At 41.7% G+C, this 14254-nt stretch overlaps 1 pseudogene; it reads left to right on the top strand.

Moving 5' to 3' along the window:
• Positions 1-634: 634 nt before the first annotated feature.
• Positions 635-10061, top strand: LOC100764032 (annotated as a pseudogene).
• Positions 10062-14254: the final 4193 nt, after the last annotated feature.

The raw sequence follows: 14254 nt of genomic DNA, 5'->3' as shown, positions 1-14254 counted from the left end.
GTCTTAAATTTGGTGATTAAATCACTGTTTCTATAAGGGCATAAACATTACACAATAAAAGATCTGGAGGTCATAATACATAGCAGCTGAAGTCTGAGCACAGTGTTGAGGCAGCATTTGTTAGCATTCACAGCAGCACAGCAGGTACAATGCAAAGTGCATGTGTTTGGTGTTGAGAACCAAGGCCCCAGTGGAGTAGGAGATGCCAACCCTGCCAGAACAACTCAGTTCACTTCACCGTCGATTTTGAATTAATTTTTGCTCATTGTGATTTCAGAATACTGTTGCCACATTACTCTCAACCCCACAGTCAGTTATGAAATCCCCCATGGGGTCTCACCCCACAGTAAAAGAAGCAGGAGCTAGTGGATGAGGTCAGCCTCCAGAATAAAAGAAAATATTTGTGCAACATGTATCTGAGTTCAATGGCCAGAAGATACGAAGAATTCTTACAACATAATAAGACAAATAGCACAATTAAGAAATAATGTGTGAGGAGCGTGCGGTGATGGTGGCAGAGGCAGCGGCTGGGCCCTGGCCCGGTGCGTCTATCCACGCCCAGTGGATGTGAATCGGAGGCGGTGGCGGGCAGAGGAGTCGGTGGACCGCCTCCTGGCCTGTGGGAGCGCTGAATATGAGGCCGCTGCCTGGCGCTCCTAGCGTGGCGTGTTGCTACTGCTGCTGCCCTGGGCTCGGTCTGGCAAGCATGAACACACGTATCAAGATAAAGAAGAAGTTGTTTTATGGTGAATACTGTTGGGCCCTACCACAATTGCCAAGAAACGTATAAATACTTTCCACTTCCATTCTGTGTAGGATCAAAAAAAAAAAAAAAAAGTATCAGTCATTACCATGAAACTTTGGGAGAAGCACTTCAAGGAGTTAAATTAGAATTTAGTGGCCTGGATATTAAATTTAAAGATGATGTAATGCCAGGTACTTATTGTGAAATGACTTAGATAAAGAGAAGACAGATGCATTCGTGTATGCTATCAAGAATCACTACTGTTAACAGATGTACATAGATGACTTACCAATATGGGATATTATTGGTGAAGCAGATGAAAATTGGGAAGATTACTATCTTTGGACCTACAAAAAACTTGAAATAGGTTTTAATGGAAATCGAATTGTTAGTGTTAATCTAATCAGTGAAAGAAAGGTCCAAATACTAAAATACAGATGTCACATTCAGTAAAACGGAAAAAAAAAACAGATGTAAAATTTGAAGATCGATTCAACAAATATCTTAATCCATCCTTTTTTCAACATAGGATTCACTGGTTTTCAATTTTCAATTCCTTCATGATGATCATCTTCTTAGTGGGTTTAGTTTCAACGATTTTAATGAGAACTTTAAGAAAAGATTATGCCCAATACAGTAAAGAAGAAGAAATTGATGGCATGGACAGAGACCTAGGAGATGAATAAGGATGGAAGCAGGTGCATGGAGATGTCTCTAGACCATCAAGTCACCCTCTGATATTTTCTTCTCTCATTGGTTCTGGATGTCAGATATTTGCTGTGTCTCTCATTGTTACTATTGTTGTCGTGATGGAGGATTTGTATACAGAGAGGGGATCAATGCTCAGTACTGCCATATTTGTCTATGCTGCTACATCTCCAGTGAACAGGTATTTTGGAGGAAGTCTGTATGCTAGACAAGAAGGAAGGAGATGTGTAGGGGGACACTGTAGCCCAGTCTCCTAGTAGCCCATACAGGTGTGCATGGCCACGCCCATGAGGGCATGGTCAGGGGAGGTCAAAGATGCTGCAGGGACAATTCTTAAGGGACCACACACATATGGAGAGCCCTTCTCTCTGGCCACCCTAGCTTGCGACCTCTGGGCATTCTCTGGCTTGCGTTTTGGGCTGGTGTTTATCTGAATAAAGAAATCTTGGCCTTATGGACTACGGATCATCTTTGAGCCCACCCAGCACAGAATAATCAACACTTGGCGCCCAACGTAGGACCCAATACCCACAACCTGCCTGCCGGGGCTCCTGTGCGACCGCTACACATCCCGGGCCTCTGCTTTCTGGCCCAGAAGCTGCAGGAAGTGTGGGAAAACGCACAGCTGCTAAGCAGTGACTTACGCTCTCCCTTCCCCTGCTCCTTCCCGCCCAAACCGCTTCCGTGTACCCTGACGGGTTTTGCTACTCCCGGTAGCACTTTGCAATTTGCGCCACAGCTACCTGGCATCTGCCTAGCTGCTGGCGGAAAAACCACGCGTCTGCCGTCACCTCTTTCAGCAGCATACTCTTTCAAATCTAGCTGTGTGTGCATGCCTGCGGCCTGAAATCCAGAGCCGCCTGGCTGGCACAACTGCCGGTTTGCAGCTTTTATCCACAGAAAACGCTCACCGCTGCATCTGCGCTCCTGCTCCTGCTTCCTGGCTCCCGCTATGCTGTGAGCTACTGTGCATCTGCTTCAGGCTGTGTGTCCCCCCCCACCTCGGCTTCTCGCTGGGCCAGACCCTGGATGCACCTGCTGCCGTGTGAGTCCTTTCAAATTTAGATGTGGGCATGGTCACCTGCCTGACACAAATACCCGCTGGGTACATTCTAAAGATTTCCCAGTATCTAGTATTTTTCAGAAAGTTTGAGATCCTACTCAAAACAGACGCGACTGTGCCACCTGCTGATTAGACTTGGTTACTACACATGAAAATGACGTCACCAGTAGATACAGCCAAATTTGTGTCGCCCTTCCCACTTTATAATCTCTCCTATTCGTATGCGCATTCAGTGCTGGATAAACAAGCTGACTTGCTGAATATTGGCTTATATGTCTTATTAGCTGTGAATGTATTAATTCACATATTGTCGTTCCTCAGGAACAAAGGGAAGGCTGATTTCCCCACCCGCCTATGGGACATGCAAGCTTTGCGTAAGGAGGTTCTAGAAGGGACAAGATTTACCTGTAATATGCTTATGGAGATAGTAGAACAGAAACTGGATGATAAGCTTCGTTCTATGTTTTATATGATACAGGCAGATCTGTCTACTACTCAAGCTGAAATACAGCACATTTATAATAACATAAATACAGAAATGTGCTCCATTTCAGAGGCACTAGATTCTAAGCGAGCGGTGGACCGTGCTGAAATGCAGGATATTTTAGACACATTACGGATTAAGCAGGCGACAGATCATGATGAATTAAAAGATATGTGTACCCAATTAGAGACTCAAATAGCCTCTCTCTCCTACTCTTTTGTCACTAAGGTGCAGGACACCCAAGATAGGCTTCAACAATCGGATAATGCCATTAAATCAATGGCTAAAAAATGTGAGAGAGACTATGATAGAATTAGAGCTGAGTTTCAAAGCCTGCAAGATGAATTACAGAACAGAGATAACAAGCTAGAAAAGTCTATCAAGTCGATTGCTGAGGCAAATCACAACCTTGATTCTAAATTTCAATCCCTGGACGGCAATCTCCATACCACCCAGATGCTAGCTAGGGACGAACGTATTACCCATCTAGAAAACCTTACAGAACAATTGTCGCAGCAAATCATGGATTCTATATCATGCCTTGAATCTTTCATGATGAATGAGATTAAAACCTCCCATGAAGATGTCCTGGCCAGGCTGAAGGATCGATTTGACGAAGAGGAGGCAGACTCACTTCAATCTGAGGTGCCTACTTCAAACGGGTATTTCAATCATTCTAAAGTCATTGCACACACACCTCTAGTCTACATGGCCATGGCAGTGGAAAAGCAAGCAACTAAAAGACACTCCCAGGGGCAGACAGCATTTGTGTGGCAACCAATCCAGTTGAAAGATCTTAAGCATATTAAAGAATCAGTTGTCTCGTATGCTCTTCATAGCCCATACATAAAACAGGTGTTACATTCATGGGCCACCTTTAACAGGGTGACACCCACAGATTGGGTAGGACTGGTGTCAGCTGTCCTTGAAAATTCTTGCCAAATTGAATGGAAGGCATTGCTCAGAGAAGAGGGAAAACTCCTAGAGCGGCAGGCCATTAGGGATGGGATTGATGCACCCCTTCAGAAAATCCTAGGATAAGGTATTTATGCTGACCCATAGGTTCAGGCTGGATATGACGACCATATGCTGTCCCTATGCTGGAAAGCAGCACTGAATGCATGGGATAAGGTTCATGATCCGGGAGAATGACTAGAAGCTTATACCAGAATAGAACAGGGACAAACAGAACCATTTAAGGACTTCTTAGACCAGTTGACAAGAGCAGTAGACATACAAGTAACAGATTCAGTGATACAACATTCGATTGTGTATACCTTAGCTTATGACACTGCAAACCCAATAGGCAAAAGAATACTTTTGCCTTTAAAGATCAGATCAGCTCCACTAGAAGGATGGGTTCTGTATACTGTCCACATTGACTATAACATGCAAGATGCTGGAATTTGGGCAGGAGAAGCTGTCCCAAGAGGTTTCAAAAGGCAACAGGAGATTAGGAGAGATAATGACAGAAGGACGTGGGAAGGAGAAACACCTTACAGGGACTCATACAGGTATCAAGAGTCCAGCGTTCATCGATACCATGACCCAGAGCCTTGCATAGAAAAAACACACTCCAGGAGTCCACAGAAGCATCAGGAGAATAGATGCTTCAGCTGTGGTAGAATGGGACATAAAGGAGAAATTGTAGGCAAAGAAATTCTAACGATTCCCCACACGAAAGGTCATTGCCCTCTGGGTTATGTAGGAGATGTGGTAAGGGCAGACATGGACTAATGAATGCAGATCCACTAGGGACATGCAAGGGAACCTGTTAACATCGGGAAACTCCAAAGGGGCCCTCCAGCAGTTCCCCACATCGAGAAAGGTCCGATCATTCCCAGCAGCAGTGGGAGACAATCTCTCACAGGACAGATAGTTCCTTGCCTATTGTGAAAAATGATACTGCTCTAGATGGTAGTTTGAATAGCGATGAAGAATAAAATGTGACTGAAAAAAATGAGAAACACTTATTTTGGCAAGCTTCTATTAATGACTCTAGGCCTCAGTTAGAAATAAAACTTAATGGTAAAGTTATTGAAGGCTTAGTAGACACTGGAGCAGATGTGACTATTATTACCCAAAAATCTTGGCCTCAGAAATGACCTCTTAAAGAGGCAAATGTACAATTTTTAGGAATTGGTACTCTATCTAGAGTTCGACGGAGTGTTAACTCGGTGGTCTGCATTGGACCAGAAGGACAGAAAGGGATATTGAAACCATACGTGGCAGATATAGCTATAAATCTCTGGGGTTGTTATCTCTAACAGCAATGGAATACTCAGATTAATATTCCTCCAATGTCAGATACAAATTATGTACAATCTTTAGATAGTAGAAAAGATCTGGTAAGACGCTATGGAAAACGGTTACCAACCATCCATGCTGTACAGAAACTAAGTATAAATGATGGGCCTTCAGAGGAGCCAAAGGCTCTGCCATTGAAGTGGCTTACAGATGAACCAGTTTGGGTAGGACAATGGCCTATGACCTCTGAGAAGCTAGAAGCTTTAGAAAAGTTAGTACAGGAACAGATAGATGCTTGACATACAGAGGAATCTACCAGTCCTTGGAATTCTCCTGTATTTGTTATCAAGAAGAAGTCAGGTAACTGGAGAATGCTGACAGACCTGAGAGCCATAAATAAGGTAATTCAACCTATAGGCTCTCTACAGCCTGGAATGCCACTGCCTTCCTTATTACCTAAAGGATGGCCGATCATAGTAATTGACCTGAAAGACTACTTTTTCACTATACCATTACAAGAAAGTGATAGAGAGAAATTTGCATTTACTGTACCAACTCTTAATAACTCACAGCCAGTTCGGAGATACCAGTGGAAAGTTTTACCTCAGGGGATCCTAAATAGTCCTACTTTGTGTCAACACTTTGTACAACAACCTTTGGAAATAATTTGTAAAAAATTTCCACAATCTCCTGTTTATCATTATATGGATGATATTCTTTTATCGGATTCTAATAAGGAAACTTTGGAATTTGTGTTTGACATGGTGAAGGAAGTTCTGCCTAGATGGGGGTTCCAAATAGCCCCAGAAAAGATACAAAGAGGAGATTCTATTAACTATTTAAGATATAAGATAGACTTACAAAGAATTAGACCACAGAAGGTGCAAATTAGAAGTGACTGTTATCAAACTCTTAACAGTCTTCAGAAGCTACTAGGAGAAATTTCTCAATTACAGATGATTATTGGTGTAGAATGACATGACTTAAAGCATTTAAAATTGGCGCTCAAAGGTGATAAGGACCTAAACAGTCCACAAATATTATCTGCTGAGGCAGAAAAATAGTTACAATGGGTAGAAAACAGAATATTGGATGTGCATGTAGATCGGATAAACCTTGATTTAGACTGCATTCTGGTCATCTTGCCATCCAAAGAATATCTTCTGGAATTCTGATGCAGAGGGAAAACATTATATTAGAATGGATATTTCTGCCACATAAACAGAATAAAAAGTTAAAGACATATATAGAAAAGATTTCTGATTTGATTTTGAAGGGCAAATTAAGACTTCATCAGCTGACTGGAAAAGATCCAGCAGAGATTATAGTACCTTTAACTAATGATGAAATTTCCTCCTTATGGAAGGATAATGAATATTGCAGATAGCTCTTACCGACTTTTGGGATCAGTTAGTAACAACTATCCCAAAACTGACAGAATTAAATTCATAAAAAAGACAGTCTGGATTCTTCCACGCATTGTAAGACAAACTCCCATTTCTGGAGTTCTTACCTTCTACACTGACGCTAACAAATCAAGTTAAGGCTGGTTATAAAGCAGGTGAGGTAAGTAAAGTAGTTCAAAGTCCGTACACATATCTGTACAGAAGGCAGAATTATATGGTGCTTATGGATTTCACAGAACCTCTTAACATAGTTACTGATTCCCAATATGCAGAGAGAGTCGTCTTGCACATAGAGACTGCAGAATTCGTCCCTGATAATACTGAACTAACCTCGTTGTTCTTACAATTACAGGAAACAATCAGAAACAGAAGTAATCCTCTGTACATTACGCATATCAGATCCCATACGAGTCTGCCAGGCCCACTAGCACAAGGCAATGATGAGATTGATTGTTTATTAATTGGCACTGTGCTAGAAAACTCAGAATTTCATAAAAAAAAAAGCGTCATGTAAATAGCAAAGGTTTAAAGAGGGACTTCTCCATTACTTGCCAATAAGCCAGGGAGATAGTGAGAAACTGTCCTACTTGTTCCTTTTATAACCAAACTCTGCTGCCAGCAGGCTGTAATCCTAAAGGCATTCGGAGGAATGAGATTTGGCAAATGGACGTCTTTCACTTTACAGAATTTGGAAATTTGAAATATGTGCATCATACCATTGACACATTCTCGGGTTTCCAATGGGCTACTGCTCTCAACTCTGAAAAAGCTTATTCCATTATTACATACCTACTAGAGGTGATGGCAGTTATGGGCCTACCTGCACAGATGAAAACTGACAATGCTCCAGAATATGTCTCCACAAAAATGGAACAGTTCTTAAAATATTGTAACATAAAGCATGTCACAGGTATATCACACAATCCTACAGGACAAGCAGTTGTTGAGAGGTCTAATAGGACGCTTAAGGAGATGCTCCATAGGCAAGCTGGTAAGTCAACCCCCCCCCAAACATAGGTTGCATAATGCTTTATTGACACTAAACTTTCTTAATGCCAATGACAAAGGACAAACAGCTGCAGAAAGACACTGGACTGTGGAAAAAACTGCTGAACTGAATCAACCAGTGTACTTCAAAGATGTACTGACCTCGGTATGGAAACCCGGACATGTGTTACATTGGGGTAGGGGTTTTGCATTTGTTTCCACAGGAGAAGAAAAACTTTGGATACCATCAAAATTGATCAAGATTGGAGTTGAAAAAGACAACCCTCTCGACAAGGATGACTGACAGGTATTTATTGAGGTATATCTCATGAACTAAATAACAGCCTCCCAAAGGATGGGAAGTGCTTTGTTTTTACCTTCACAGAAAAACTCACCTCCAGAAATCAAAGGAAACTGCATGGGTAGATACTTAAAGGAAAGAAGGTAGCTATAATCATCAAACAAAAGGAACGTGCCATATGGTAAACTTTACAGCTGTCTCTCAAATAACTCTATCTCTCTTCATTTCCTAGTCCCTATTCAATTAAATCGATGCTGGATTTAGAGTTGGATTTGGCTGTCCTCTCCTAAAATCCAAGCATGTTATTTAACTAAATTTTAAAGTTTCTGTATTATATCAAGAAGCCAATTGATGTAATACAGAATAAATGAAGAATTTGAGGACTATCTTTTGTCTTTTCTTGGCTCTTTCTTTCAAGGCCTGCACCCTCTCATAATTGTCATTTTTCAATGGTTGCCTTTCCCAGTGTACATACATGTGCAAGCACACATTCCTCTGCTGACACTTATGTTTGAGTCCCATACAGTCAATGAAGACCCACCTAAGGACAATCCCTGGATGCTCCAGAGAAGGAATTGGGCCATACCTCTTCGACTGCACTGGATCCAACTTACTCCGTTTCAACTGACACTCCGGCCAGAGCTTCGAGTACTGACTTCAATCAAGTTGAGGATTTCCACCTAGATCTTCAATCAAGCAAATCCCATCTAACATGGACTGGAGATAACCCATTAGAGACTTTCCCTGTACTAACATTTTTTCCCCCACAGGACCCATCATCCCATTTCAGCAGGAAGTAACTTAGAAGATGCTATGCCCCCGCTCCCCATTATTGTTTATTAGGGTAGTGTAAGCCTAGTTAGGAATAACTTTCTTATTGTTTAGAGTTGGGATTGGAAGGAGGTGTTCAAGTTAGACACCCTTTCCACATGACTTTAGGGCTTAGCCGGAATAGACATAGTTAGGATGTGCAATAGCAGATTATTGTATCTTCTTGTATTTCACCTTTATGATTGTTAATTTTGGATGTTTTACACTATTAAGTCTTAATCCCCTTTTAGACTAAAAGGGGAACTGTAGGGAGACACTGTAGCCCCATCTCCTAGTAGCCCATACAGGTGTGCATGGCCACGCCCATGAGGGCGTGGTCAGGGGAGGTCAAAGATGATGCAGGGACAATTGTTAAGGGACCGCGCACATGTGGAGAGCCCTTCTCTCTTGCCACGCTAGCTTGTGACCTCTGGGCATGCTCTGGCTTGCGTTTTGGGCTGGTGTTTATCTGAATAAAGAAATCTTAGCCTTACGGACTACGGATCATCTTTGAGCACACGCTGCATGGAATAATCAACAGAGATGGATAAGGCAGATGTTTATTGGGGCATTTCTTACTCCAGCTATGGTCTGTGGCACTGCCTTCTTCATCAACTTTATAGCACTTTATTATCATGCCTCTAGAGCAATTCTTTTTGGAACAATGGTGTCCGTTTGTTACATCTGGTTTTGTTTTGTTTTGTTTTGTTTTTGTTATTCTTCCTCTAAATCTTGTTGGTACAATACTTGGCCGGAATCTATCAGGTCAGCCCAACTTTCCCTGTCATGTCAATGCTGTGCCTCATCCCATCCTGGAGGAAAAAATGGTTTATGGAGCCTGCAGTTATTGTTTGCCTGGGAGGAATTTTACCTTTTGGCTCAATCTTTATTGAAATATACTTCATCTTCACATCTTTCTGGGCATACAAGATCTACTATGTCTATGGCTTCATGATGCTGGTGCTGGTCATCCTGTGCATTGTGACCATCTGTGTGACCATTGTGTGCACAAACTTCCTGCTAAATGCAGAGGACTGTAGGTGGCAATGGACAAGTTTTCTCTCTGCTTCATCAACTGCAATCTCTGTTTACATGTATTCCTTTTACTACTATTTTTTCAAGACAAAGATGTATGTCTTATTTCAAACATCATTTTACTTTGGATATATGATGGTATTTAGCACAGTTTTGGGGATAATGTGTGGAGCAATTGGTTACATGGGAACAAGTGCCTCTGTTCAAAAAATCTATACTAATGTGAAGATTGATTAGATACCTGAGACAACCTGGAACTTGGGATCAGTTTCTCTTTCATGAGGGTGGAGCTTGCACAGAAACAAAAGAATAAGCAGAAGAAGAGATCTGGGCTTAACACTGGGTACTCGTGGGTCTCTCTCATGGGTAGCTTAAAGTGACATCTATCTCCATTGATCCTAGGTTCTTACTGACTGTTTTCTCCAACTGTTCACAGCAAATGCTTGGGTTTTATGCAGTAGGCTTTACTACAGTACATGACTAATCTTCCCCAAACTAGCTCATTAAAGATGAAATAGACCAGCTCTCTTCAGTGAAGAGGACCAATAGTTTATTTAAAGCATTTGTTTCAATAAAAGAACTAGCGGGAAACTTGGATGCTAAAATTCCATGAGTAGAAATCTTCCTGGCACTTGGTGTTGCTATGTTATTGAAAAATGATATGCCAGAAAGATTACTTTTTTCTCTTATGTTTACTGCCAATGTTGATCTATTGTGGGACATCTTTATATATTGAACCTGGGTTCTTTTTTACCTGTTTTTGGTAATCTCTCCATTCAACTGCATCTTTTTTTAACAAAATTTAAAACTATTAAGTCTGCATGGAGTATATCTGCTGTCATCCTAATCTTAGTTGGATCAACCTCATTTATTTATCTTAAAATTAACTAGTTATATCTCAGTTCTATCCAAAGAAAATACAGTATGAAAATAGAGGTGAACTCTATAGTGCATTTTACTGTACAGTTAGAAAGCAAAGCGTTAAATGAAGAAGATCCTTGTTTTCATTAAACATTTGGAGATTTAGATAAACTACATTTTACCTGAATGTCTAAAGTGATTATATCTCCCCCCATTAGTCTTACATCTTTTTGGGGGTGTCAGTGAAGGCTTTACATACGAAATTATTAAAAATAAGGGGCAATAAGTATACATAACATTAATAATGTTGTGTAGCTGTAGGTCCTGGATGCATTTGGATGTATAGATTGACTGGAGGACTCTGGGATGATGATTGGTGTAGAAACGTGTGGGTTTGGTGGCGTTCACATCTCGCCTACCATTGCATGAAACATTGGGGTTTCTTCAAGATGTGTGTGTCATACTTCTTTGGGGAGGGGGTTATTTTCTTCTTTTATGAAACTCCTACTGGAGCTAAATTTGTAATTTAGAAACATTTAATTTTGTTAATCCTGTCTGGGACATTTAAGTAACATCTAAAGCATCATTGCTTTAGAATGTTCAAATAAAATTTCCTGACCAAAAAAAAAAGAAAGAAAGAATGTGTGAGACCTGTTGTAATGGCACAGGCCTTTAATGCCAGCTCTGGAGGCAAAAGCCAACAGATCCCTTGAGTTCAAGGCCAGCCTGGTCTACAAAGTGAGTTCCAGGACAACAAGGGCTCCAAACCAACAACTCCAACAAAAGAAAGAAAGAAAGAAAGAAAGAAAGAAAGAAAGAAAGAAAGAAAGAAAGAAAGAAAGAAAGATAGATAGATATGGTGTGTGGAGGGTGTAGACTGAAGAGATGGCTGAGTGGTTGAATTGTGTTCTGCTTTTGCAGAGGACCCAAGTCCAGCACTAAGATCTGGTTTCTCACAGCCAACTCTAACTCCAGCTCTGGGTTCAACTATTTCTTCCCACCTCTGTGGGCATCTGCACACAAAACATTAATACAAATACATATACACAAAGCAAAAATGTTTAAAGATTTTTTTGTTTTTATTCTATGGGTGTGAGTGTTTTGCCTCCATGTATGTATGTGCACAACCTGTGTGCCTGGTGCCTGAAGAGTCAAGAAGAGGGCACTGATCCTCTGGAGATGGAAGTACAAGCAGTTGTAAGCTGCCATGTGGGTGCTGGGTACTCTACCTTGGTCCTCTGCAAGAGTATCTAATGCTCTTAACAAGTTAGCCATGTCCTCAGCCCAAATGTTAAAAGGATAAAAATCAGTCATGCACGCCAATGGATGCCTTTCTTCCAAGAATAAGGAGGCAGAGGCAGAGAGGTCCAGTTTCAGGCCAGCCTCAATATGTAGGACTAGATAGTGAGACCCTGACTCTCAACAAATAAATAGAGCCTGAGGAAAGGCTCAACAGTTAAGAGCACTGACTGCTCCTCCCAGCACCCACATGGGGCTCACAGCTGTCTCTGATAATTCCAGAGAATCTAACACCATCTTCTGGCTTCTGTGGGCACTGCATCACATGGTATACAGACAGACATACAAGCAAACCACTCATACACATAACATAAAAAATACATAAATATCAAAAACAAACAAATGGAAAGGAGAAATTATGGAAAGACATGTCTCTAAAAGGATAGGAAATGACCACCATGCCATTCTTCTTGAATAAAATGGAAGTTGAAACAATGAAGTTCTGATTCCTTCCCAGACAGATTTCGATGGCATGGAAAAACAGCAACACTTGTGCCCTATCGGTGGAAATGTAACAATGCAACACCTGTAGAAAAAGTATAGCAGTGCCTAAAAAAATAACAAAGCATGTAATTATCAAATGTCCAAGCAATTTCACTCCTACCACCACACTTAAGAAAAATGTAAACACACATCCAGAGAAAACCTCACACAAATGTTTACAGTAGTAGTGATGGTAATAGCAAAAGGAAAAAAAAAAGAGCCAAATGCCCATTACTAGATTAATAACCTATGGTATAGTCACACAATGGAATACTATTCACCCATGAATAGGAATGAAGTACTGAAACATGCTACAACCTGGATGAACCTCAAAGCACATTCCATAAAATAACCTACACAAAAGACAAATTATCTGATCATACACCTGTTCCACCCAGAAAAGAAACCCCCACAGCATTAGAGAATAGGCAGGAGATTATCAGGAGTGAGAGGAGGGGAAGGAGACACTGACTTAACCCATAATGGAAGTTTTCCTGGGTGCTGAAAGCTCTGAAACTAGAGGGAAGTTGTGGTGCCTCAGCTGGTGAACAGGCTCAATGACAATGAAATGTGCACTGAAAACGGTAGAGCTGTTGTCACATGGATTTCCCCGCACAAGGAGCAGATAAAAGACACTTCCTGCATAGCTCTGCCTGTCAGCTGCTAACAATCTGCAGAGGCCATGTGGGACTGGAGAAGTAGCCCCTCTGATAGACTGTTTGCCCAACATGCACCAGGCCCGGCACAGGAGCCGAGGACTGTATAAACTTGGCAAAGGGAGCACACTTGGATGGCAGAGGGAGGAGGATTAGAAGATCAAGGTTATTCTCAGCTACTTAGCACGTTAATAAAAACAAAGGGGAGTCAGGTGTGGTGAACAAGTGCGTAATCAAATCAGTCAGAAGACTGAAGCAGGAGGATTGCCAGGACCAGGATGAGGGACATGAAGTGCCTGAGGCTCCCACAAACAAAGGCTAAAACTGAAAACCAACTGCCCTGCTTCTCAGATCCTGCAGTGACCTGTGGTGCTTCACAAACAATTAGAACTTAAAGAGCCTGCACCCCAAATGGACAAAGGGTGACATAGGAGTTACTGCTTGACAAATAGTGAGCAGTCCCCTTGTTTGTTCAAACAACTGCACAGAGGGCTAAATGAAGCAAGGACAGGTTCTTGACTGTGGTAAGAGTGCCCACTCCTGCTGGGGTGCAATTCTCTCTGTAAGAACCAGTCTACTGGGGGGCTAGAGAAATGGCACAGAGGTAAAGAGCACTGACTGCTCTTCCAGAGGTCCTGAGTTCAATTCCCAGCAACCACATGGTGGCTCACAACCATCCGTTATGAGATCTGGTGCCCTCTTCTGGTGTGCAGATATACATGGAAGCAGAATGTTGTATACATAATAAATAAATAAAATCTTTAAAAAAAAAAAGAGCCAGTCTGTTGTGTTTCTGTCCACAGATTCTATTCTTTTTTAAAACTCATTTTAAAATGTCAGTTCTGCTCTGGTGAATTTTTACCCCTGCACAACAAGCATCTAGGACAGCACAGCTTTGCTCAGTGACAGCCGAGTGATGGACTCCGCAGCTGCTATTGCACATCCTCTGTGAGCCTGACTCTAGACCTGGGGCTGAAGGAGCCCTGGAAGAGCTGTCCATACTCACTGACTCTAATTCCTCTCTGTGGTTTCTTTATCCCAGCCCAAAATGACCAGCCCCTAACTGTTTATGTCAAGATGGACACAGGCCTTCATGTGTCTAAGTCCAATAATCAGTTCCTGTGGTTCAATGACCTGATGTCTTCCATTTTTTGTTGGTAATTTGGGGT

Source organism: Cricetulus griseus, chromosome 2 (genome assembly GCF_003668045.3).
Source record: "Cricetulus griseus strain 17A/GY chromosome 2, alternate assembly CriGri-PICRH-1.0, whole genome shotgun sequence".
NCBI lineage: Eukaryota > Metazoa > Chordata > Mammalia > Rodentia > Cricetidae > Cricetulus > Cricetulus griseus.
Note: the sequence above shows the minus strand (reverse complement) of the source record. Positions and strands in the feature narration are given on the sequence as shown.